General features: G+C 39.9%; 1 long non-coding RNA gene across 1 annotated transcript in view; it reads left to right on the plus strand.

Moving 5' to 3' along the window:
• Positions 1–1368, plus strand: part of LOC116276382 — an 84513-nt gene extending 83145 nt beyond the window's left edge. The window contains exon 3 of the long non-coding RNA XR_004185878.1: positions 71–1368. This is a non-coding gene — a long non-coding RNA (uncharacterized LOC116276382). The remainder of the gene's footprint in view (positions 1–70) is intronic.
• The last annotated feature ends 4632 nt before the right edge of the window (positions 1369–6000 follow it).

The raw sequence follows: 6000 nt of genomic DNA on the forward strand, positions 1-6000 counted from the left end.
ATTGATGACAACTAGAAAAAATATTGCTTTTAAAAAGTGTTAAATAGAAGAATATGCCTATTCTATGCAGGTGCATAGGTGATGGAGGTGCTGGAATAACAAGAACCTTGAGTGGACTGTGAAAAATCAGTAGCAGTTGAAGATGTTGGAAATACTCACCATTGATTCTGCCTTCTCAGTACCATGGAGAGAAATCTACACTAAGCAAAGGAGTATTGGCTATTTGGAAGGTTAAAATAGGTTACCTGTAAGTTTTCAAACAATAAATTGTCCAAAGTGTTCAAGAGACGTTTTTTTTTTTCTTAGTAACAAAGGAGAGGAAACCTTTTCTTTCATAGAATGAGTTAACAAGATTGATGCTTACGTAGTTTGGGCTATGGATCTCCTTTTGGTTGAGAATTTCTAATGAATATTTGGCAGTTAGGCTTACTACCTACGTAAAGAACAAATGCTTCCTTATGATGTGGAGACATAATTAGACCGGAAGGCGGCAAAATTGGTACTGAAAGAGGGAGCATTTGCTGGGCAGCTGATTCTATGCATTAGTGGGATTTTCAATTTCATCCTGGCTTCACTTCTACTTATTTCTGTACTCTGCAGTAGATAGAAATTGAAAATCAACCCCTCAATCTATGTTGAAAGTAAGAAAAAAAATTAGAATAACTTTGACTATTTTTAAAATCTATCATTCATGGAACATTAACTACATAAAACCAAGAAATATAAAAATGCAAGAAGAAACCACCATTATTCACTGTTTTGTTTTAAGGTGTGGCTCATTGTTCAACTTTCTTTTATATTACAAGTATTCCGCCTCCCTCTCCATGCCTTTGTACCATAAGAAACTTTTTAAAAATAAAAAAGCTATAATAAAAATTATAAGACACTGTAAATGAATGGTTTTAGTCATCTGAATCTTCTGTGACCCTTAGAATTAAGTGGGAAAAAAACCACAATGATTATGGCCAATAATAATTCCTCCTTATTTGAAGAAATTCAACAGTTTTAGAACCAACTTTAAACTATACAACCTGGCATATACACATTAAAAACACACACACACAAAATTGTTTACTAAGCAAGAACAAGAATTCATTAAAGAGACACGCCAGCTATAGGAAGTTTCGATTTTAAATGTAACGAGAGGAGGCAATGGTACCTGACTTTTTACATTTTGATTTATATTGGCTTCTTTCCAGAAAATGCTTTCATTGGCTTTCAAAAACAATTTATTTTGTCTCCAACCCTTGGACTGAAACCGTCTTCAACGGAAAATCCGAACACCTAGATTTTACTTTTCATTTAGGCAAAAATGTATTTGGAGCCAGGCATGGTGGATCACAACTGTAATCCCAGCACTTTGGGAGGCCAAGGTGGGCAGATAACCTGTGGTCAAGAGTTTGAGACAAACCTGCCCAACATGGCAAAACCCCATCTCTACTTAAAAAAAAAAAAAAAATTAGCCAAGCATAGTCTTGCATGCCCGTGGTCCCAGCTACTTGGGAGGCTGAGGCAGGAGAATCACTTGAGCCCAGGGAGCGGAGGTTCCAGTGAGCCAAGATCACACCATTGCACTGGGCAACAGAGCAAGACTCCATCAAAATAATAATAATAATAACAAATAAATACATAAATAAAGCACAATTGGTCTCTACCCGCTGGAAAACAAGCAGGAATTGCTGTGTGTTTCACAGACATGGATCATGAAGAGGATAAAATGAGATAACTTGTTAAGTGCTAAGAAATATTCTCTATAAACCCAAGCTATTATAGTTACTTGAGTCTCATCTCTGGAGGCTGTCATCATGGATTGTTTGCCAGCTTAGCCTTAAAAATGTCAGGCATCACAGACAGCGAAACCTATAAATGAGAAAGTTGGCTGCAGTCAGTCCCAGGGGCCTCTCTGGCACTGGTGCTATGGGGACTCGCAGTTTAATCAGTTAAATCTGCGTCAGGAAGTCATCTCCCCTTCTGCTGCACCCGCTGATGTCACAGAGGTCCTGAGCATCAAGCCAACACCTCCTGCTGAGTAGCAAAATGCTTGTGCCACCTGCCATCCTGGGGAAAACAGCCATGCTGCTGGAGAGAGTAATCAATGGAGAGAGAGCCCGGTCACTTCTGCCATCTCACTCTCCTCCCACCTGGGAATAGAAGTGACAACTATTGAGCCATCAGAATGAAAATCTTTACCAGCCCTGCAGTGATGCAGGTACACAGAGTGACCTGCAACACTACAGCTTTAGGAAGGATATTGATTGTCTTATCTAATAGGAAAATGTGAACCCAATTTATATTTTAGATTAACTCTGTTTCAGGCTTTCTCACTTTGGTTCTTTCACACATATTCAACAAACATCCATTGTCTGTAATGTTCCAGGCACTGTTCTAGGTCATATGAAAAATTAGAATTCAGCAGACATAGCCACTTACTAAAAGAGTTTACTATTCAGTAAAAGGAATGAAGACAACTGCAATATAAAGTTAGAATAATACAAGATAGGTGTCTATTTGCATATATATTTATATAAAAATGAATAAAATATTGAGGCTATTTTTATTCAATAACATCTCAGGATACTATAAGAGATGAAGAGAAAGACCAATGGATTGAGATTCACTAATGACTTAGGTATGACAATTACTGTTCTCAGTTGTTTTTTTAAAAAAAACTTTTCTTCATGTAATGATCTACAGGCATTTTTGTATGATCTGGGGATACCAAAATGACCAAAACTGACAAAAATGTATGCCCTCATGAAGCTTTCATACTAGATGGACACAGAGTAGAGGGCAAGAAAGTGTCCAAGGGATCTGGAGGGGCAGCAGAGAACCACAGCACAACCTGGCAAATCCTTGTAAGAATTTGACTTTATCCTTGAGTGAGATAGAAGTCATTGGTCTTTCTCATCATTTCCTAGTAAAGAAACAAATGTGAAGACTAAAAGGGCAGAGACTGGAATTCAAAAGTGATGTGACCCTGGAAAATTATTCTGAAGAATCTCAAATGTTCAAGTCTCTATTTTGATGGAGTGTAGGGCTGACAGAGGTCATGGAGAGGGAACTTTAAGTAAAACTTCTGATGGGTTTGTTGATACCATTAGTACTTAGAATTATAATCATTTATATAGTGTTGTTGGAAAATTGTTGCAAACAAAAACCTTTTAAAAATATATTTATGCAAATTATACATATCACCAAAATACATACATAGCTCCATAAAGTTTTATAACAAATGACATTTATAGTTATTGCTCCCTATAACCTCCAAGAATAAACTATTAGACATATGCAATCATCCATATATACTAATATTTGGGTAGATTAAAGGTGATGTGTAATAATGTTCAGAGAGATACCAGGGTACCGCCGCCTGGATTAGGATGAGTCATCAATATTTCCCTGAACTGCCTCTTGAAGGCTTATAATGAGCCTTAAACCTACTTAGGACATATCACCTGTAAGCTGGTGAGCAAGGGTTACAGGAAGGAAGGGTGTCCTCCCATGGAGAATCAAGAAACTAGAACATTTTGGACTTTCTGGAGTCCTCCTTCCTCCATCTTCATCTGGATGATTCTGCCTCATCCTTTAGTTTCCTGCCTGTAGTTCTAACCTCTGGAAGCCTTTCCTGACACAGGCTCTCCCTTCAGTTGATGCTTGGCCTTCATTTTTGCAGCACTGTGAAGTCATTGAATGAATGACTCTTTCTCACCAGACTGCAAAAGCTATGGGGTGGCAGGAAGACTGGCTTCTTGCTGCGTATGGTTTCCACCTGCCATTCTAGTGGTGCTACCTATCAACTTTGTGACTGGCCAGAAAACTTATTGTACAGGCACTTCACTGCTTTCTAGGAAAGGCAGGTCCTTGTGATTGAATGGCCATAGTTTATTCCAAGGTAGGTGTGAACATGGTAAGTCTGAGAGAGAGCCCCGGCATTCTCCTAAATGATGTTTAAGGAAGGTTGGCAGAAGCTGGGGAGGCCACTGGGGGAAAGAAAGAAACCAGCAAATGTGAGTGCTACCATGGGGATAAGAAATGGGTCCAAGGATCTCTGCAAGGTGGGAAGAAAGGAACCTGTAGAAGAATTATTTCAAGCAGTTTGCTGAAGTGTTTCCAATGTAAATCCTCTTTTCCATTGCCCCTGTGAAGTCACGGGTAAATTGTAAATTGCGCACCAATAGTTTCGAGAGGCGCTGTTTTTTATGGTGATCCTGAGAAAGGTTAAATTCTGTAACTGCATTGGCTTAGGCAAGAATAGAGACTGATATGGGGATGTGGGGACGTGATGGTGACATTCCTTTGAGAGGCAGATGGAAAAGTAGAGGTATGAGAGAGACAGAAAGAGGGGGAAAGAGAGAGAGAAAGATAATTTTGGAGGGGCTTGGGGCAGAAAGAAACACCAAAAATTCCCTTTTCTTCCTTCTCTGACGCCTAGAATGGAAAAAAGATTCATCCAGGCAGAGGAAAACGACTTGTTTCTTGTAAGCAAGGTAATTGCTATGAGTTTGGAAGTGTTGTCTGAGCAATCACCAATGTATGATCACCTATTAAAGGATTAGGAGGATGACCCTGCAAGGTGCTGGTAACCTTTCCCTACTTAGTTTCACGGAGACCCCTGTTTCCTACATCAGAGGGCTCACACCTAGTAAACTCACAGAAGTTTTGGAGTCAGCCAAGCCTGAGTCCCAATCTTGGAACTGCCATGTTTGTGGCTAAACTGCCACTGGCCAGTCACTTAACATGTGTACCTTGGTTTCCTAAGGTAAAACGTAGTGGTGACAAGACAACTCCACAAGACTGTTAAGAAAACTGAAGATTATACTATTTATTTGATACGTCAGGCAAAAACAGTGTTTAGCACATGCAGTTTTCCCTCCTACTCCAGAACAAGTTGTGTTTTGAACTTTTCTGTCTTCTAGTGTCACAGGCAGTCAAAAATAATGCTAATTCTGATTCTGTCCTACTTTTCTTCTAGGTCTCAAGTTTCTTTTTTTTTTTTTTTTTTTTGAGACGGAGTCTTGCTTGGTCGCCCAGGCGGGAGTGCAGTGGCCGGATCTCAGCTCACTGCAAGCTCCGCCTCCTGGGTTCAAGCCATTCTCCTGCCTCAGCCTCCCGAGTAGCTGGGACTACAGGCGCCCGCCACCTCGCCTGGCTAGTTTTTTGTATTTTTTAGTAGAGACGGGGTTTCACCGTGTTAGCCAGGATGGTCTTGATCTCCTGACCTCGTGATCCGCCTGTCTCGGCCTCCCAAAGTGCTGGGATTACAGGCTTGAGCCACCGCGCCCGGCCTAGGTCTCAAGTTTCATATCTATAAAGTGAGATGATCCATCAAAAGCAGTCAGACTCCACTCTTTCTTGATAAGTCTAACATTTTTGAGGGCTAGCTTATGCTAGGGACTGTTTTAAGAGCTTTACTTGTGGTAAAATATAACAAAACAAAAAGCTGTATATGATAGATAATATTCTCACCATTATTTTACAGAAGAAATTGAGACAAGGAGAAGGTAGAAAATTCATCAAGATCACATAGATGGTAAGTGGCAAGACTGGGATTGAACTCAGAAAGCCTGTAGCAGAATCTGGCTACCAAATAAGTGTATAATACTTCTCTCTGGTGGGAATAAAGCCAGCATACTACTGAATAACTAGGATAACTAATTCAGTTGTCAAATACAGGCAATAGCTGTATAACTTAAAAAAATTAATCAGAGGTAGGCAGGGTGTAGCCAAATCCTCTTTGTTCCATTAACTAAAATGGAAAAGCATGTTTTTCTACACTGCTCCAGTGTGGCTTGGGAAGCACAGTATCAGTAGCACATGGAAGCTTGTAGGAAGCACAGAATCCTAGTCCTAATCAAAACTACAAGATTGAAGGCATCATTTCAAGAAGATTTCAGGATGCTTTCTGTGAACCTTAAAGTTTGAGAAATACTGCTTTTGCTCCTCTGAACATACATGTCCTCATCTTTTAAGTGAGGACCTTGGACTTGAGATTGCCGGACT

This window comes from Papio anubis, chromosome 8, assembly GCF_008728515.1.
Source record: "Papio anubis isolate 15944 chromosome 8, Panubis1.0, whole genome shotgun sequence".
NCBI lineage: Eukaryota > Metazoa > Chordata > Mammalia > Primates > Cercopithecidae > Papio > Papio anubis.